This window comes from Cottoperca gobio, chromosome 15, assembly GCF_900634415.1.
Source record: "Cottoperca gobio chromosome 15, fCotGob3.1, whole genome shotgun sequence".
NCBI classification, from domain to species: Eukaryota; Metazoa; Chordata; class Actinopteri; order Perciformes; family Bovichtidae; genus Cottoperca; species Cottoperca gobio.
The window spans coordinates 1705143-1726743 of record NC_041369.1 but is presented as its reverse complement, the minus strand read 5'-3'; positions in this window follow the sequence as shown (position 1 = coordinate 1726743).

Here is a 21601-nt window from a genome sequence, read left to right as displayed (position 1 = left end):
ATCGTTTGATGGAACTGGAACTGATCTTCTGTGACGCAAGATTCTGTTTTCTCATTAAATCAGCTGACTGGGTCTGAAATGTTCTGCATCAATTAAATCAGAAAAACATACACACAAAGAGGCTTATAATGTTTTAGTTTTCACTTTCACAAGAATGTCAAGAATGTTCGGTATTGTTCAGCAACTGAGGAAAGCCACCTTTCAATTGATGATGATTCTGTTAAGAAAATTGAAAGAAAGTTATGGAAAGAATCAAACAGGATTGCTTTTATTGAAGTTTCATGCCATTTGACATCCGCCCTGCACCTCCTGGACAGCAGACTATAAAACAAGAAGAAGCTCTAATCTCTATCTCTTGCTTGTTTGTTCTTTTATCCTGACTCTTCAACTGCTGTTGTTGCTCTAATCGCTTTCCAGAAATGTTGCCTATGCGGCCGGCTGGTGGTGCAGCTGGGCATGTAATTAAGATCATAAGTAGAATTTAATTTTATCAACTTGCTAAAGGAGCAAGCCGCTGCTCCTTTACGTTGAAAGGAGCCACTTGAGGTGGTTCGGGCATCTAGTAAGGATGCCACCTGGGCGCCTCCCTAGGGAGGTGTTCCAGGCAAGTCCAGCTGGGAGGAGACCCCGGGGAAGACCCAGATTATATCTCCTCACTGGGAACGCCTCGGGATCACCCAGTCGGAGCTGACGGATGTGGCCCGGAGAAGGGAAGATTGGGGTTCCTTACTGGAGCTGCTGCCCCCGCTACCCGACCCCGGATAAGCGGTAGACGATGGATGGATGGAACTTGCTTCAAAACCTTCCCTTGTGCTTTCCAAATTCCCGGCTGCTGAATGGTACATTCATTCAATTTAATTGTTCAACGTCAAGGATATCCTCCACTGATTTTACCTGCCATCACGGTAGTCCTCCGTTTAAGAACTTGATTATGGAGTTTGTGTGAATGAAGCATTATGGTCACTGTACACAAGTACAGAACTCACTAGCAATCTCCAGAATTGAGACTAACTTAATTAATTGGCTATCAATTTTCACACTCCTTTATCTTTTGTACCAATTCATGTTTATGATGTTTATTAACATTTAATTATTAATAATCATTACATTGTGGTATTAATTAATGCGTTTACACTACAGTATTTTGATTCCCTGGCATGAGACATTCATGCTACATTGTACAGCCATTCATGGTCCCCAGAGGATGAATCTCAATCAAACCTAATTTTGTTTTTTCCTTAATTTTTAATCCAGCGCCATAATCAGGATTCCGTTGTTTTATGTCCTTTTTCTACAACCTTTTAACGTCTTCTTTTTGTAATATTGTGATTAGGTTGTGTAATTAATCAAACGTAAATTAACATTTTGGCTTCTATCTATTTTGAAAACAAGATAATCAACATTTTCGCAAGATTCTTGTGCAATGACACACCTTGACAGCGGTGCTTTTGCCCTACTCTGCGGGTCAGGGACAGCTGCTCTGTGTTTGGAGGATCCCCTCTTGGGACCTCTTCCCAGCGCTGGTGAGTCAGTTAGAAATGCAAGCCAATTAGAGTATGTTAACTTGTTTATATTTTAGTTGTAGTAGTTTGTCATATACGTGTATTCTATGTTTTAGAGCAGTGTTACTCATTGCGCGGCTCGCGAGCCTCCTGCAGCTTGCCAAGCTTTAATTGGTGGCTCGCAAGGTAGCAGGCTAAATAAAGGGGTGATAGATATGATTATGGAGTCAATACAGATATTTCATAAAAAACAAGCAGGGCTATTACATATAACCCATTAAAACACAGTGTCTGCTCTATTAGCCTACAAATAATAAAAATATTTGATAATAATAATAATTGATAAAAGATGCAAATATAGACTAAAAACAAGATATTTAAACCTGCTCAGCTGAACACTGACTCACTGCGGAGTTGCCAGTTTTGGCGGTCTATCAGCGCTACAATGGCGAATGTGCTCTTGGACGGGTAGATACATGGTGGACTATTCTAGAAATAAATAAACTTAAGCTCATTAAAAATATGTTAACTGTTGGGTTTTTAAGCCCAAAGGGCGCTAAGATAGTCTTTCAATTGAATCCAGTAAACTTCTAGTTGATCAAGATACTTATTTATTTGAAGTGATGATGACAGCAATGTCAAAAAATACCCTCACACTTTCACACACCAAGTCCACAGTCCGAATCAATGAAGAGCCTGTTAGCTGTCTGTTGGTACAAGTGAAAAGTGGTACAAAAACATCATAAACATTTTGCTATATTCTCTACAGAAGGGTGTCGTCGTCCCTCATTGGTCCATGTTGGCGCGGTTATGCCCCTTGGTGGGCCGTCTTGTATGTGGCGAGATGGAGGTGGACCTGAAACTCTTTGAAGAGAACCTACAGTGCTTCACATTCATAACTAAATAGTGCTCATTATACATTTGTGCAGAAATACATGTTGTGCAATAATACATTTAGATTGAGGTGGACGAGTACATGTGATAATCATTAAATGTGACATAATACATTTTGATTGAGGTGTACGAGTACATGTGATAATCATTAAATGTGACACAATACAATCAGGAGTTTATTTACTTCTCAAATTCCCTCCGTACACACCATTTATGGTGTGTATATCATTCAGTAAATATAAAACACCAATTGGTGCAAGAATACAGCATATGGTATGAAATAATACATTCTTAGTTGTTTGGTTTTTATTTCAATCAAAAACGTACCAGAATTAGACAACAATGACTATAAAATAGGGAATACCTCAATCAAATAACGTACCTGAATTTAGAGAACAATGACTTATAAAAATAAGTATAAAAAATACCTTCGGTAATGTGACTTTGTCTTTGATAAAAAATACCTTTAGTAGCAGCTTTGTCTTTAATAAAGAATACCTTTAGTAACAGCTTCGTATTCTAGTATAAAAATCTCTTTTAGCTTCACGTTTTATTCCAGTATAAAAATCCCTTTTAGCTTCATTTTTTTTATAAAAACACTTTTGGTATAAGACTGTAAATTTCAGCACACTTATAACATCAATAAAAAAACAGTAGAAAAACAGTAAATCTCAGTATACCTGGAACATCAGTAAAAGACTGTAAATATAGGTAACTTGCAATGTCTATGTAAGACTGAGGTAGCTGTATTAAACTGTACCTACAGTGTGAGACTAACTACAGTAAAATCAGTAGCTTTATTTATTCACACGAAAACATCTACCTGCAGGCTTTGTCTTTCCTCCTCTAAGAGGAACTCGCCTTCTCCGTGCATCAAAAACTGACCTGCTTCAGCTCTCTCTTTGGTCAGGGCGGTGGTGATCAGCTTAGTGGTTAGGGTGCGGATGCATGGGATGCAGCAACATCCACACAGGATTAGTATACCTATCATTATCGGTATGATCAACAGAACGCTCAACACCATCATCTTATACTGACCAAACCAACGCTCCATGGAGCTTGTGAAGTAATTCTCTACCCCACTGTTTGAGGCTAGCTCTTTGCTGAGTGCGCTGAGTCCTTCCAAGGCTTTGGTAATGGATCCATCAGGGGCTGTGTTATTTGGGATGAAAGTACAACACATAGATCCAAACAATTTGCAGACACCCCCTGTTTCAGCCAACAACATGTCTAATGCAATTCTGTTCTGATATGTCATCAGGCTAGTCTGCCCTAATTGCTCATGCACTCCAGTGAAAGCATCTACGCTGTTGTTTGCTAATCTCTGCTGGTTGTAATAAAGGTAATTAATCCAAGCTACATTTTTGTTGGCAGTCACTCGAACGAAAATGGACTCAAAACCCGCTGCAATTTCATTTCTAGCTTTGAATTCGTCAGGGACACCACGTGGTACTCCCACTGGGAATAGTACGTTTACCTCGACTCAGGAGCTCATTCCCACTAGACCGACCGGAGAGTTCTTCAGCAGAGATTGGCAGGATGTAGAAAGGCATTACCAACTGTATCAATGCACAGGTACCTACCCAATCTGGCGGTAGGGCTGGATGCAAAGTGTTTGTACCACAGTACCACCATACGTCAGCTCTGGCAAATTCCATGACAGACATCTTTGCTCCAAACAACATCCCTCCGTGGGAAACCCTTAGAGTGGAATTACACCATTTCAAATGTCCTACCTGAGTGCCTGCGCCACTGGTCTTGGTGATACACTCATAATCGCCGTCATAGGCCAAAAAATGAGGTGGAATGAAGTCAATTCTGGTCACTGGATACAACAGGGCCAGAGAGGTGCATCCTGCGGGACTGACAAGAGTGTACAAAGCATACATACACTGGAGACCTGCTGGGTCATTACTCAGATTCAATGGAAATGGAATAGTAGCTAAACTAGGTCTAGCAGCGGCGCATGCAACACAGTTTGCTTGACCACTCTGTTCAACGGAGTATCTCACTCAATCCAGCCATGCATTACTGTCCTGATATCCTGTTTCCACTGCCATTGTTTCTTTAAGATTAGTGATGTTCAGATAAGTCACACTCATTTTCTTCTTTGCTAATCCGGTGTACGTTTTCTGGGTCTTTTTCTCAAGAGGGATTAAGTTTGGCTCTATTACCTTCAACCAAAACATGAACAGTGGGTCTTTGGGATTCTTTGATATCCCTAAATAGTACAGGCCAGAATCAGAGAGTTCAGGGTGGAAGACTGTGATGACCACGGGGTTACAATTTGTCGGATGCACATTACCGGGCAGAGTTCTTGGATCAGGATTAGGATTAGGTGGTTCTCTTTCACCACATTCACATGGGCTTCGTTTAATGATTCTCCATTTTTCAACCAAGGGGTGGTCTAGATTAATCCATCCCCCGTTTGAGTGTGCAAACACATCGGGATAATGACAGGGAGGCTTACACAGATACTTGGCTTTGTTGGAATCGCATTGTGTGTTCCATTTGAAGCCATTAGCAGACATCATGGTGTTTACATCAAATTCAAACGAGGTGATCTTGTCTCTCTCTACTGTAACGGTAATCCCACCGTCCTTAATATCTACGGCTTCGTTGTTTTTCATGCTTCTCATGTGTCTCACTCGTTAGTATTGTGTTAGGGGGTGCAATCTCATTAGGGAATCGTTCAGTCACATCTTGGATTTGTTTAGTTGTCAGATTGTCTGGTGTGTAGTAAGCTTCATTTGGGCAAAGATTAGCTACTCTATTGCTTGGTTCCTTACTTCCTACACTCAGTGTCAAGGGGAGCATTATAACAATTGTGAGCAGTGCTAACCCAACTATCATCCGAGGGTCTCCCCATGGAGAGATTTTCTGGTACACTATTACCTCCACTTTTTTGTCTTTTATTGGTGGCATTTTTAACTGGTTTTATCTGCTTTCTGCTCACTTAGACGGACAAACAAATAATTGTGACAAGTGAAACTTAGATTAATCTAAGGACAATTTATCCTCTGGTGCTGATTCTAGATTCACAAATTAATTAGTCAGTACTGTTTTGTTCCAGCAGGTTCAAATCTTGACTAACTTCTGCTAAACAGCGAGAAGGCGCCAGTGCAGGTACACAATGTGTGAGGTGGTGCCAATTAGCTCCTGTTTTACCTTTTACCCGGAGCGCGTGTGAAGTACGTTCTGTCACCTCCCACGGTCCAGTCCACCTAGGTTCAGACCACTTTCTTTTGTGGACCTTGACCCTTACCCAATCACCTGGTCCAACAGGAGTCTCTGGTGGTTCGTCAGGTTTTTCTGCTGCTGCTTCCACCTGTGTAGACAAAACTTCGATAATTTTAGCCAAAGCCTTGACATATTCATCTGCCTCAATCTGCCATAGATCTAATACAGGACCGTGCCCTCCTTCGCGTGGAGGGCCAGGCATTGGTCTACCGGTTAACAGTTCATGTGGAGACACATGTGTTTGACTGCTTTGTGAGGATCTCATTGACATGAGTGCCAAAGGTAGGGCATCTACCCACTTTAACTTGTTACCATAACATACTTTAGCAAGTTTTCTTTTGAGTGTTTGATTAGCTCGTTCTACCAAACCCTGTGATGCCGGATGATATACTGACCCAAATTTGTGTGTTATGCCAAAATACTTTTCTACTTCTTCAAGCTTATGGCTTGTGAAGTGTGTCCCATTATCTGATCGTATGCAACGTGGAACTCCATACCTTGGTATGAGTTCATTTTTTAACCATTTGATTACAGAATTGGCATCTTCTTTTTTGCAGGGAATTGCTTCAATCCACTTAGTGAAACGATCGACCATTACCAAAACATATCTGTACCCTCTTACCACATTTTCTGCTCCCATGTCTGTATAGTCAATACATATCTCTTTGAATGGTGCATCTGGCACTGGAAAACGACCCATAGGACACTTGTATGTTCTTTTATTGTTAAATTTACAACAGGTATCACATTCTGTTACAAAGTTTTCAACCATCTCTTTCATAAATGGGTGCCACCATTCTACCTCTATGTCCCTTGTTGTTCTTAGTTTTCCAACATGCGTGGGGCCATGGGCTTGTTTGATCAACAGGTGACATAGTTTAGCTGGTGCCACGAGTCTGCCATCATGAGCTCTCCAGATTCCTTCAGTCTTGGTGGCTCCCTTATGAGCCCATTGATTATGCTCATAGACTCCTGCTTGTGCTTGCATTTCTTTGATGCTGTCCAAAGTGAGTTGCTCTTGATTTTCACTGTTCAAACAAATCATTTGCTGAGTGTAGCCGCCTGCTACTTTCTTTGCCTTGTCTGCTGCATCATTTCCTTTTGCCACTGCTGTATCAGTTTTCTGATGACCTTTGCATTTCATTATAGCAACATGTGATGGCAGCAGTGCCGCTTTCAGTAGGGCTCTTAATGCTTCAGCATGTTTGACAGGATTTTTGGATGAAGTCAGGAAACCTCTTCTCATCCACTGGGGGCCGTCAATATGGACAGCGCCATATGCATAAGCAGAGTCTGTGTATACATTTATTCTCTGGCCTTCTCCGTGTTTCAATGCTTGTGTTAACGCGGCTATTTCTGCAAGTTGTGCAGAGGCTGGCTGTGGAATGATGTGTGCTTCCAAAGTTTGTGTGTTTTCTCCACTTTGTTGCACTACAGCATAGGAAGCTACATTTCCTTCATCTCCTTTGTAGCAGCAGCCATCACTGTATAGAATTTTATCTGGATTATTCAATGGTTCGGTTTCCAAATCTGATCTAATTTTAAGATCTTGTTGTGAGACAAATGCACAGTCATGTGGGTCATGGTTTTCTGAATTCAGTCCTGTTGCCATGTTGATTGTCCCTGCCACATATGTGATGTGGGGCTTAGTTAGTGTTTCTTCTATCTTTACTTTTCTAACTGGAGAAAAAGTGAACGCTTGTGAGTTTAGAAACGCCACTACACCATGTGTAGTGTTTACTTTGAGAGGGTGGCACATCACCACGTGTGCAGTCTTTTGAATTGTCTTGCTAGAGCAGCCAGGTGTCTTGTACAACCTGTTTGTCCTTGTTCAACATTGTCCAATTTTGAGCTGTGGTACATCAGTACATGTCTTTCTCCCCCTTTTTTCTGAAACAGGACTCCATTTACCATCCCTCCTGTTTCAGAAACATTCAAATGAAAATCATCATTGTAGTCTGGGGAGCATAGATGTGCAGCTTGTCCCAAGGCTTGTTTAGTCTTAGTGAAAGCTTCTTCGCCTTCTGTAGTCCAGATGAGCTCAGCAGTGAGGTTTCTGTTTCCTGCTTCTGAGAGCATGTCTCTGAGTGGTTGAGTCAGATTTCCATAATCTGGTACATGAGTCCTACTGTAACCCGTCAATCCAAGAAATGCCAACATGTGTTGTACTGTCTTTGGTTTTCCATGTGATAGGATTGAGGTCCTTTGTGCATTGGTTAGAGTCAGGCTGTTTGCAGAAATGAGTCTTCCCAAGAAAGTGACTGATCTTCTTGCAACTTGAGTTTTTTCTTTCTTGACTTTGTATCCTGCTTCTGCAAGTAGTGTAAGGAGATTTGCTGTGGCTTCCAGGCAGGATTCAGCAGTAGTGCCTGCGAGCAGCAAATCATCAACGTACTGTATCAGAGTTACACCTGGTGGCAGTTGTAAGCTGCTTAAGTCTTTTTTCAGAGCTTGATTGAACAGTCCTGGGCTGTCTTTGTAGCCTTGTGGCATTCTGTTGTAGGTGTATTTCTGTCCTTTATATGTGAAAGAAAATATGTCTTGTACTTCAGGGTCCAATGGTAGACAAAAGAAAGCATTAGCCAGATCTATGACTGTGAAGTATTTGTGTTCAGGATTGAGATTTTGAAGTGCCACATATGGGTCTGGAACAGGTATATTTTGTGACACTGTAGCAGAGTTGATTTTTCTTAGATCATGAACCATTCTCCAGCCTTTGTTGCCAGCTTTTGGGACTGGTAAAATGGGTGTGTTCCAGATGGAGTTTGAGTGTCTGATTACGCCAGCTTCTAGGAGTCCATTGATTGTTGCTCCTATTCCTTCAACCTGCTCTCTTTTTAGGTTATATTGCAGTAACCAACATGATGATTGTTCTGTTTTGAGAGTCACTGAGACCTCATGATGAGGCACAAAACCTACATCATAGTCTCCAGTTGTCCACAAATATGATGGGATATCTTTGAGTGTTTCTTCTGTGTCAGGATGGTTGGTGTGTTCTCTTCCATGGTCTCTTTCCAATTCTTGTTCTTCCAAGATGCCAACATCCATACTGTGGTGAGTGATTTTCCACAGTCTCATCTTCTGCTCTCCATACGCAGGCAATATTGGTTGGGAGCCAGTTGATTGACATGGCTCTCTTTATCATGGGACCTAGGGACCTTGCTTCAGATCCTACTGCCAATGCCAGTGTGATATATGGCACTGCTTCAGCTGATAATGCATACCATTGCAGTTGTTCTTTAGTGAGAGCACAGAATGCAGCTACACCTTGAGGTCCCACGTAGATGTCCTTGACTTCTATTTGCTCCTTTGTCATGTTTCTTTCTTCCTCCCAGGCTTGTTGATACTCTTCGTCAGGTTGACGCAAGTAGTTATAGGTGCAGTGTAAAGGATCAAGTGGAGGTCCATATGGAGCTAATGTGTTGATCCAAGGCTTCCATTCCATGTAAGTCTTCTGGACTCCTGGAGTGTCTTGACCTTCTGTCAACAGGCGGCTCCAATACACTGTTGTGGTAGTTTCTTCAATGTCTTGGGTGGGGCTTGATGTCATCACCAAGATCCTTTGATCTGTTTGATACTGTCCATGCAGAGGTATTTGTCCAGGAAACTGTAGAGTCAGTCCATCACTGGAACATAGAATTCGTGCTCCAGTTTTAACCAGCAGGTCTCTACCCATCAGGTTTACAGGACACTTTGGGGAGAAGAGGAAAGGGTGTAGCAGGGATTGTTTACCAAGTACAGTGACCAATGGTATGGTATACTTTTGTTCTTCTGTTCTTCCCGAGTATCCAACGGTTCGAAGGGTCTTTGTAGAGAGAGGTGGTGTTTTTCCTTTCAAGGAAGTTATACAGGACGCTGTTGCTCCTGTGTCCACCATCAGTTCCATTTTTTCTCCTTCTATCGTACAGGTGACCATTGGTTCATTCTGAGCTGGAATAGCTTCACCTGCAGTTGGATCCTCTGGGCATCTTCATTGTGAGGAACCATCCCATTTCTGGGAATGTTCCCATGCAGAGAGTGGCATTTGGTGAGTGTTGGGAGGATTTCTTCCTCTTCCTCTACCAAAACTTTGCTGTCCTCTTCCTCCTGCAGGACCTTGCTGTCCTCTTCCTCCTCTTCCATAGGTGGGATATCCTCCTCCTCTACTGTTAGGGAATCCTCCTCTTCCTTGGTAGGGGTTTCCTCCTCCTTGGTAGGGGTTTCCTCCTCCTTGGTAGGGGTTTCCTCCTCCTTGTTGCCCATACTGGTGGCAATCTTTGACCCAGTGAGATGCGCTTCCACAATTAAAGCATCCCTGTGGCGGAGCTCTTTCATAATTTCTGTAGCGGTTGTTACCCCCTCTCCATGCTCCTCTGTTTGGTACTTGCCATGGAGGTCCATTCTGAGGAACTTGTTGCTGTGTATGAGTCTGTATTGTTGTTTCTGGGAATTCTCCAGTATCGTACTGTCCCATTAACATCTGTCTCTTATCTTTCTTATTTCTTGAAGCCTCAGTGTCTTTCTCAGCCATTTGAGCCTTTGCCAATCTTCTGGTGATTGTCAGATGTTCTTCTTCCTTCTGCACTTCTGTCTGCCTGTGTTGCTCGTCATGATGTACAAGGTGCTCTCTCCAAAGTGCATTAGGCATTGAGTCTAGTCCCACCACACTCTTCAGACAGTTTTGGACATGAGTAGATAGGGCCTTTATCACTGCATGTCTCCACAACATGGTACATGATAGAGAGATGTCATGTCTTTCTCCAGTGCTGTCTAACCAGACACCTTCGCTTCTTTTCAGGAAAGCATGCATGTCTTCATCATTTCCTTTCTTTAGGCCTGTCACTGCTGTTATGCTGCGGGTGGTGGGAAAAGCGTCTCTCATAGCATCCCAGTAATGATTCCTGTGAGGATTGAAGGATTTTTCATCGTCCTCGTTATTGCATCCAGCGATGAGATCCATGTCTAGCATCGTCTTTTTTCCTTCCAGTCTGCCCATGAGAGTCCTCAAGTCTCCCACACACACACGATCTCCTGCTGTGTATTTCTCAAATTCATTAATCCATTTCTGTGCTCCTGAGGTGAGGGGAGGCAATTTGGCCGCCAAACTCTCCAAATCACGATGACTCCAAGCGTGGTATATCATGGGTCCTCCTGGTGTTGCCATGAGTGGCATCTGTTGTGCTGCTCTTTGCTCTTCCATCTTATTTCTGGTCCTAGTCGAAATTGACTGTTCTTTCATCTTCAGTCGTCCTTCTACAAAGTATGTCTTGAAGTCACTCTTTTCTTCTGGGGAAATCGTGCTGAGACTCCTTTCAGAATTCCTTGAGCTTCTTTCAGCTTGTTCAAATTCTTCTTCATCCTCATCAGTTTTATCTTCTTCATACTCAGGTCCCTCTTTGCTTGTTGCTTCTTCCTCCAGTTTTTCCAGGCTGTCATAGCCCGTTCTATGGCGTGTACCATCATGTTTGATGATTTCTCCCCTTGGTATTGCATCGTCTTTGCGTCTTTCATCCATTCGTACTGCTTCAGCTACCAGTATTTGCTGTTTGTTTGAAATGGTGTAATCATGGGAAACTGAGTATGAATCTGGGGTGCGTAGTACCTCTTTATGTGGATTTGGAGCAGGGTGAGCAGAATGAGAGGGAGAGTGGGCGTTGAGTAGCTTTTCCTCTAATTTTTCCTCGAGTAGTTGGACATGTTTCAACAGGTGCTCTAGTCGTTTCTCTGTTTCTCCCTCCTCAACTTCCAGACATCCTCCCTTTATGCCCATCATGGGTGCCTGTATTGGAGTGGGATTAACAGGATTGTGACTGGGTGCATATGCTGGAGGGGCGGACACTTGTGTCAAATCTGGGTAGAGTTGAGGTGTAGGCTGGATAGGTCTAGTTTCTTCATGTTTGGTGCCTTTTTCTTCTTCTTTTGCTTCCCTGATTACACAAATTGTCTCAGGTGCGGTCTGAGGTATGTTCTTGAAGAGTAGGAGGAGATGCATAGCTCTGGATTTTCTGTTTGCAGCTTTCAATGCGGCTGTCTTTACAGCTCCAAATCTTTGTTTTTCTCCTGTCTTCTCCCATGTTGCCATCTTTTGTTGATATTCGCCATTTTCAAATTCGTAAACTGCCCTTCTTTGGTCCTCACTTGGACCTGGTTGATCATCAGTTGGAAACAATCCTTTTTCTTGCCATGCGAGTAGTAGCTTTTCTGTCTTTGCTCGAACCTTCTTTCTTTCACTCGGTTTGGTGCAGACATCCAATCGTTGGTACATTTGTTCTTTGTACTGTACTGTGGACACAACCTTGACTTGCTTTGAGCTTTCAGATGGATCCATCATGTTGAAAATTTGAAATTCCTCAAATGTTGTTCAGTCAGTGGAGATACTCAAAATTCAAATAAATTGAGTGCAAAATGAAAATAAAAATTAGGAATAAAAAATGTTTAAAGTTCAAAAATTAATTGAGCGAGAAATAAAATGAAAAGCAAAAAATGTTTACGTTTTTTAAATCTAAAATAGAAATAAAATCAAAAATTGTTTACGTTTTAAATCTAAAATAGAAATGAAAATAAAATAAAAATGTTTACGTTTTAAATCTAAAATAGAAATGAAATAATAAAAAAAAATGTTTATGTTTAAATCTGAAATAGAAAATAAAAATTGGAAGTGTAAATTTCCTAAGTTTAAATCTGGAATCAGAAATAAAAAGGAAACATGGAAATCAAAACCATAAAATGTAAATCAAAGGCAGGACTTATTCAACCTTTTTCTCTAATGGGCAATTTGTGACAATTATTATAATTATAACTCTTAGTAGTTATTTGAATTTTGGGTGTAAATTCAATTTTGTCCACCAGATGGAGGCATATGTCTACAACAAGAGGGTCAAAGTTCAACTTGAGTGTACTCGGTCAAAGGTCAATGGTACCGGAAACCAAAAAACTTTTTACTCCTTGTGGAGAACTTACGGAAATACAAAAACAGGAAATGGACTACAAGTCAATTCAATGAAACTACAAATTTTCTTTTTTACTCCTTGTGGAGGACTTACGGAATTACAGAAACAAGAAATGGACTACAAGTCAAATCAATGAAACTACAAATTTTCTTGCGGCTTTGTCCCTTTGGAACTCCTAGTGGAGAACTTACTGTATTACAAAAACAGGAAATGGAATCGAATCAATGGAGCTACTGTTACAGCGAGCACACTCCGTCGTAGGAGTACATTCCCTGGAGCCGGAACCTTGTATTCGTTACTTTTTATCAATACACAAACTCTTTGTTGTAATGCCCAACCCCAAATGTTATCAGCGTGAGACTCAAGGTTCTGTTTGTTCCGAGGTGCTTTCGAAAGTCGAACAGCTTCTTGGCGTTTTTACATGCTCGAGCTGCCGGCCTTGTTAAGCACTCGTACCAACTAGTTCCTTCTGGTGAGACTTTTTTCAACTTTTAATAACACCAACACCTTCCCGTGATTCCCCTTTATCTATCGATAGTCAAACAGTCAGTTTGCACGGTTAAATCTTCCGCTACAAGCGTAAATGTAACCCCAAACAAGTGTTAGCTCCACGTTAGCTTCAGGCGGGCGCCTGGAGCTGTATAGACGTTAGCTCTAAAATAGCTTGACTTTAACGCCTCAATTCATTCACTTACAAACAACATTGCTTTTCAACAACTCACACACACATTCATCAACATATAGTTTCCAAACCACACTGCATTAACACTCGTTCTATGCCGTTATCGTTGGATTAAATAGAGTTTTTATAGCCCCCGCTAAGAGAAGGTCACTCTTCTCTCACACAGCCGAATTCCGCGATCTTTTAAACCACTTCAAAATGCTTACTTACTTTAAACTATGTGTCTATGGTCGTCTACGGAAGATGAATAAATATATAGTGAGACAATGGGGAATTCGTCAACCTCCTCCACGCAGTCACATCAAAATATTCACTGTTAAGGCTCTCTCTTTTTAGCCAGAACAGGCCGCTTTGGTCTTTTCCTCCTGCAGACACCACCAGTCACTCAGACTGCGCTTTATTTTCCCAAAGACTTGATATTTTAACTTTACACTATCAAATCGAGCGCTACTCGAAAACCTTATTTCTTAACCTTATTTCTTAACCTTATTTCTTACACCGGTGTCACTTTTTAAAACCTTTTCTGTGCACAGTTTCATATGGTATTTTTCAAAACTTTGTCACCATCACTTCATCAATATGCAAACAGCATGGATAGTATATTTTATGAGACAGCGTTCAGAGTGTGTTCTTTGACATTTACAAGTACTATTGTTCTACAATAAACTATTGCAATTTCGTTTATAACAGGTTTGCTCACCTTATCGTTTGTCAGGCCTGTTGTAAATATCATTGAACGCACTCCTCTGGCTTCTCTTCCAGTCGCCCTCGTGTCCAGAACTTTCAGATCATCACGTCGGGGTCACCAGGTTTTTGTTGGGTTTTTAAGCCCAAAGGGCGCTAAGATAGTCTTTCAATTGAATCCAGTAAACTTCTAGTTGATCAAGATACTTATTTATTTAAAGTGATGGTGACAGCAATGTCAAAAAATACCCTCAGCCGAGGACACTTTCACACACCAAGTCCACAGTCCGAATCAATGAAGAGCCAGTTAGCTGTCTGTTGGTACAAGTGAAAAGTGGTACAAAAACATCATAAACATTTTGCTATATTCTCTACAGAAGGGTGTCGTCGTCCCTCATTGGTCCATGTTGGCGCGGTTATGCCCCTTGGTGGGCCGTCTTGTATGTGGCGAGATGGAGGTGGACCTGAAACTCTTTGAAGAGAACCTACAGTGCTTCACATTCATAACTAAATAGTGTTCATTATACATTTGTGCAGAAATACATGTTGTGCAATAATACATTTAGATTGAGGTGGACGAGTACATGTGATAATCATTAAATGTGACACAATACATAATACATTTTGATTGAGGTGTACGAGTACATGTGATAATCATTAAATGTGACACAATACAATCAGGAGTTTATTTACTTCTCATAACATAAGCATGCTTATGAATATGGACATTTGCTAAAAATATATTTATATCGCTAAATTTTAACATTTAAATTGGAGGATACTACGACCAACCTGGCACTTCATACTCGCGTTAGCTTGGCTCTGGTCGACTCGTTTCACCATTACATGCTAGTTTGCGTGTGTTTCTACAGACGTACAATAATAATAATAATAATCATACATTTTATTTAGAGGCGCCTTTCAGGACACCTAAGGTTGCCTTACAAGTGCATTTAAAAGTTAAAACAGCTAAAACAAAGACGGAAAACAAATGAGTCAAACCGACATAGATAAAACAGACACGACAGAGTGTGGAGTGACGGAGTGAAAGGAGGATCTGTTATAACAAGTTGATTGTGTTTTAGAGTGAGTAGGCCAGTTTAAACAGGTGGGATTTGAAAGTCGTAATGGAGTCAGACTGTTTGATGTGTGGAGGCAGAGAATTCCAGAGCCTGGGCGCGGTGCAGCTAAAAGCCCTGGCTCCCATGGTGCTAAGGCGGGAGGTGGGGACAGGCAGGAGTCCGGTTGAGGATGAGCGCAGGGTGCGGGAGGGGGTGTATTCCTGGAGGAGGTTTGAGAGATTGGTTGTTGAGGGCTTTGTATGTGAGCAGAAGGTTTTTGTAATCAATCTGGTGCTGAACAGGGAGCCAGTGAAGTTGGATCGAGGATGGGGGTGATGTGGTCAGACGATTTACTGCGGATAATGATCCGGGCAGCCGAGTTTTGAATGATTTGGAGTCTGTTGAGACAGAAACAAACCGTGACAAACGAGGAAAATTAAGATTTGTCTTTGGAACATCAAACCACAGCAGAATCGAGCGGAAGATGCTGGAGATGTGGTTTGTGGACAGACAACAGCTGCTCCCGTTAAAAAAAGAAAGGTACGAGCCATACAAAACGAGAATAGGAAATTTCAAGACAAGTGGACAGAGGAATTTTTATTTGTCCTCCACGAGTTGAACCCTTTGTGCTTAATGTGTAAACAGACCCGCTCTGGTTTCAAGAGAAGTCATTTGGAGCCGCATTTCTAAACAACGCATCCAAAATTCAACGAAACTTACGCACCTGGAAGAGAAATTAGTAAAACAAAAACAAAAATAGAGCAGCTTTCTTCTTCTGTCTCTGGACAACAAAGGCTCGTACATAGGACAACTAATACAGCTGTACGATTAAATGAGGCATCTTTTGAGATCGCATGGATTTTGTCTCGGGCAAAAAAACCTTCTCAGACTCAAACATTGTGAAACACTGCTTTTTGGCTTCAGCAGAAATATTCTTTGCAGAGTTTGACAACATCATCCCAGTATTAAGATAATCCTGCTTTTATTGAATGCATTGTTTGGCTGCATTGCATATTGTATGTTCTGGGTGGGATGACAGATTAATAAACAGACGTGCTTTTTATGACTAGATGTAGCTTTTCATACTTTGCGGTAAAAGTGGCTCTCCTATTGACTTTGTCCTATCAATGTGGCTCTCACGTAAAAAATAGTGAAGACCACTGTTTTAGTGTAGTCTTAATACTGTTTTCTACAGCTGTACATCACCCTCTTCTAGTGTTGATACTCTGTATTTGACTCCTCTGTCAGTCATAGACCAGACTGCTGAAACTCTGAGTCTAAATAATCTAACTCTATTTTAGAATCTTCTCATGGAGCTCATATATCTGTGTGTCACTGTGGAAAACCATCCGGCACCTCAGGAGGATGATGCGAGGAACCATCCAAGCTGTGTACAGCAAGGGTGGGACCCTGCTGACTTCAACTGAGAAGGTTATCGGCCGGTGGAAGGAGCACTTTGAGGAACTCCTGAATCCGACTAACACGCCCTCTATGGTTGAGGCAGAGCTGGAAGCTGATGGGGGATCATCGTCAATTTCCCTGATGGAAGTCACTGAGGTAGTCAAACAACTCCACAGTGGCAAAGCCGCAGGGGTTGATGAGACCCGTCCAGAAATGCTGAAGGCTTTGGGTGTTGAGGGGCTGTCTTGGTTGACACGCCTCGTCAACATTGCGTGGAAGTCTGGGACAGTGCCTAGGGGTTGGCAGACCGGGGTGGTGGTTCCCCTATTTAAAAAGGGGGACCAGAGAGTGTGTGCCAACTACAGGGGTATCACACTTCTCAGCCTCCCTGGTAAAGTCTACTCCAAGGTACTGGAAAGGAGGGTTCGGCCGGTAGTCGAACCTCTGATTGAAGACGAACAATGCGGATTCCGTCCTGGTCGTGGAACAACGGACCAACTCTTCACTCTCGCAAGGATCCTGGAGGGGGCCTGGGAGTACGCCCATCCTACATGTGTTTTGTGGATCTGGAGAAGGTGTATGACCGGGTCCCCAGGGTGATACTGTGGGAGGTGCTGCGGGAGTATGGGGTGAGGGGGTCACTTTTGAGGGCCATCCAATCCCTGTACGCCCAAAGCGAGAGTTGTGTCCGGATACTCGGCAGTAAGTCGGACTCGTTTCCCGTGAATGTTGGCCTCCGCCAGGGCTGCGCTTTATCACCAATCCTGTTCGTGATTTTCATGGATAGGATATCGAGGCGTAGTCGTGGAGGAGAGGGGTTGCAGTTCGGTGACCTGAGGATCTCATCGCTGCTCTTTGCAGATGATGTGGTCCTTATGGCATCATCGGTCTGTGACCTTCAACAGTCACTGGATCGGTTCGCAGCCGAGTGTGAAGCGGTTGGGATGAGGATCAGCACCTCCAAATCTGAGGCCATGGCTCTCAGCAGGAAACCGGTGGATTGCCTACTCCGGGTAGGGAATGAGCCATTACCCCAAGTGAAGGAGTTCAAGTACCTCGGGGTCTTGTTCGCGAGTGAGGGGACAATGGAGCGAGAGATTGGCCGGAGAATCGGAGCAGCGGGGGCGGTATTACAGTCACTTTACCGCACCGTTGTGACGAAAAGAGAGCTGAGCCAGAAGGCAAAGCTCTCAATCTACCGGTCGATCTTCGTTCCTACCCTCACCTATGGTCATGAAGGCTGGGTCATGACCGAAAGAACGAGATCACGGGTACAAGCGGCCGAAATGGGTTTTCTCAGATGGGTGGCTGGCGTCTCCCTTAGAGATAGGGTGAGAAGCTCAGCCATCCGTGAGAGACTCGGAGTAGAGCCGCTGCTCCTTTACGTTGAAAGGAGCCAGTTGAGGTGGTTCGGGCATCTAGTAAGGATGCCACCTGGGCGCCTCCCTAGGGAGGTGTTCCAGGCACGTCCAGCTGGGAGGAGACCCCGGGGAAGACCCAGGACTCGGTGGAGAGATTATATCTCCTCACTGGCCTGGGAACGCCTCAGGATCCCCCAGTCGGAGCTGGAGGATGTGGCCCGGAGAAGGGAAGATTGGGGTTCCTTACTGGAGCTGCTGCCCCCGCGACCCGATTCCGGATAAGCGGTAGACGATGGATGGATGGACTGTGGACTGTACGCTCCATGTAACGTATGTTTTGATAGTTTGTATGTTGGCGGCAGAGACCGGGGAGTCCCAGCTGATGCAGCGCTGGGTCTAACATGAGTAACTGCAGCAGCAGAAAGTTTGACGATCAGATGGGGAGTCGGCAGAATTAGAGCTGTTTGCTAACTGCTAACTGAAGATCTGTCTGTCTCCCAGCTGCTGCATGCTCTACTCTCCGCGGAGCATCCTCCTGCGAGTCCTTTTCTCACTTCTGACACTTTTAAATGTAATCAAAACAAACTATCAAAAACTGCAGGGGTCATGGATGTAATGTTGTCATGCCCTGAGTCTGCCAGAGTCTGACAGCTGCACTTCTGTACTGAGGGCAGACTGGAGCTACACTGACTCACTATCACCTCCAGAGGAACAAGTGGTATTACAGACTGGAGGGCGTGGTGCTAGCTGTCAGCATGTTAACTTAAGTAGATAGCCTATCTCTGCAACACATAATGTCAACACTGTTACCTCTTTGATAATGATTTTTTTTAATGTATTAAGTTTAAATGTTATATCTTACACATTGAACCTTTAAACCAAAGACAATAAATGTCGACAAACTACTTCTCACTGTGCATTGTATGTTTGCACATATTCTTCTTGGCCAAAACCATGGAACAAAGCTACAGACAGGGACTTTATTCTCAGTTTGCAATACAGGGGAACTGGAGGCGTCAAGACAGACTGCAATATACAGTCAGAGATACTCTGTAGAAATAAGCTGAGCACAGTGCACACAAACAAGCAAACTAAGAGCAAGAGAGGAAAGAAAAGCAGATTGAGACAGCTGAAGAACACCACAAGAAGAAAACCCTTGCCTTGAAATGTGCGCTCATTGCGTAGTAAATTGAATGAACTACAGGGGAATGTCTAATTGCAAGACTATAGGAACACGTGTATCATGGCCTTCACAGAGGCATCTGTATATTGAAGGCTTTTGTACACTCGACCCAGACAAGAATACTGGATTACTGGCAAGCAGAAAGGGGGTGGCGTTTGTGTGTCTTTTCACCCACATTATTTACCAAGAGAATTTCTGCAACTTGCATATACTGTAGTGTACACCCACGCCCGCACAAATGTAAACAATGCATCAAAATTATATTGGACATGATTAACAAGACAGACTAAGTTTCCACTGGGCGACTTCAACCACTGTCTGGTGGATGGTGTTTTACATAATCAGTACATTGACTGCCCTACGAGACTCAACAAATACTTTACAAAACACTTGTTACTGTTCTGTTCAGAACAGCATGCAGATCTTTACTCCTGCCGGGCCTTGGTACCACTGACCACATCTCTGCTTCTATTGCTCCTGTATACCAGTTAACAGTTATTCAGATAGGAAAACCTATTACTAAAACATTTAAAGTCTGGTCAGAGAATAACATTGAGGCCCTTAGAGGCTGTTTTGAATGTACTGCATGGGATGCCCTTGTTGAGCACACTGAGTACATCTTAATACTTAAGTCCTTAAAAGTATTTAAGATGGTTAACGATTCCACATGTCCTCTATAAATAGTTTACTCTGCTATTGGGAATGCATTTTAGATCACCTGTATGTAAAACACATGAAGTTTGACCTTTTATATATACAGTATATACTGTATATATATACACACACACACACACACTTTTTTACAACCTTTGCAGTGTTGGATATTGCTGCTATTAATCCTTGACTATGCCTTTTAACACTTTTGTCATATTTGTATTTTTCGTTCTTATGTGTGTAAATTAATCGTTAAAGTATTCAGCCTCAGCTGTTTGTGTTTAGTGCTCGTTAGTAAATGTTGGCATGCTAACATACTAAACTGATGGTGTGTATCAAATTCATACTGCTTACTCATTTTAAGTTTTTTTTTAACAAAAAAGAGTAGCCTATACTCAAAACACACTGCATAATTACCAAATAAGGGCATTTCTTGAATGTGCTGTTTATGGACTCTATTCTCACACAATGCAATGCACAAAAGAAATGGAGGAACAGCTCACAGCTGACAAATTTCTTTAACAAATTGTGGGTGGTGGTGACACAGCTCCAAAAAAGCATTCTCTATTGATCCAAAGTTGCAGTATGACTGATGTCTGATGTCGCACATAATGTATCCTGTTATTATAAAATGATAGTTCTTAAATACATTTTCTGATGCACAGACTTGGACACTTTAATGTTCGATCCTGGACTCATTGGGTGTTTAGGGACAACAGACGTCCAGGCAACCCGACCGAGAGCGTTCGAGATGCTTTCTCAGACTTTTAAAAAGTATGTTGATTTTTTTTTTTTTTATTAACTACCAAAACAGTTTATTAAGGTAAGTATGCAGTACTATCTACCGTATAGTTTTACTACATAATATTGATTTTGGACACAGCTTAAGATGGTAAACACTGTAAACAAAGGCCAACTTGTTTAACATCGTGCATTATCATTGTGAGCATGTTATGTATATGGAATTGGGACGCAGCTATTCGCTCGAGCATAGACTGTGGACAGTCACCGTGACGTCACCTATTGGTTTGTGGACTACCCTTTTAAAGCTTCAAATTAGGCATTTTCCACCCTTTTGACACAAAAGGGTGGCGCTAAGTACAACCGAAAGTTGGATAAGACATTTTTAGTCAAAGGTTATAAGTTCGAACAAGACGGAAACAGGAACAACACTCAGAACAGTCAACACCAAGGTAACACCTGTCAATAACAACGTAGCCACGCCCTAAAGCATTCCCAGCTTTATCGTCTATTTCACTCTAAATGGGACCATCATTTACTGAATCCTTAGAAGGGCTTGGCCAGCTGGCTCCATAGCGCCCTGAAACGCACGCCAGTATTGGGATAAAGTTCCTTTGATGTTCACGAAATGTTTAACTATCATTGCTCTTATCTTTAAGAACATAACACAGTAAGTCATCCATTTTGGTTTGCGTGTTAAATAGAATTTATCAAACCCCCGTTGAGTACTTTAGGACAAACAAAAACTCACAAAACTTTGCTCCCATGTTAAATTATTTGGATTTAATGTCATAATTGGACATGGCCGTGGTTCGCCGGCTGTATAGCGCCCTCTAAGTACTTTTAACCTTCTTACGCATTTTTTAAGCCCTTGGTTTGCTTAAAAACGTACGACACATGGAACCAAGTTGCTCCCATATTCACGAAATTTGGTACCCACATTGATCTCATCATTTTGGACATATTTCACGATGGTATATGGTTAAACAAATTAGTTTCAAATTTGGTTGTTAAAATCCTCCAACTAATGTGACACTAAATTGCAAAGGAATAGTCGTGACCATGGACAATGATGTCATGGGTCATGTGACAACCAACATTTTAGGCCCTTTACAGGTAGGATTAAACAGATTTATCTCAAACTTGGTCAGCAGAATCTTAAAACCTCAAGCTTTTGTCTTTTTTCGTGGAACTGCGTTGCTGTGGCAAGGCAAGGAACATGTTTTGCCATGACACACAAAGCTGTTGTAACTTTACATTGTCCAATCT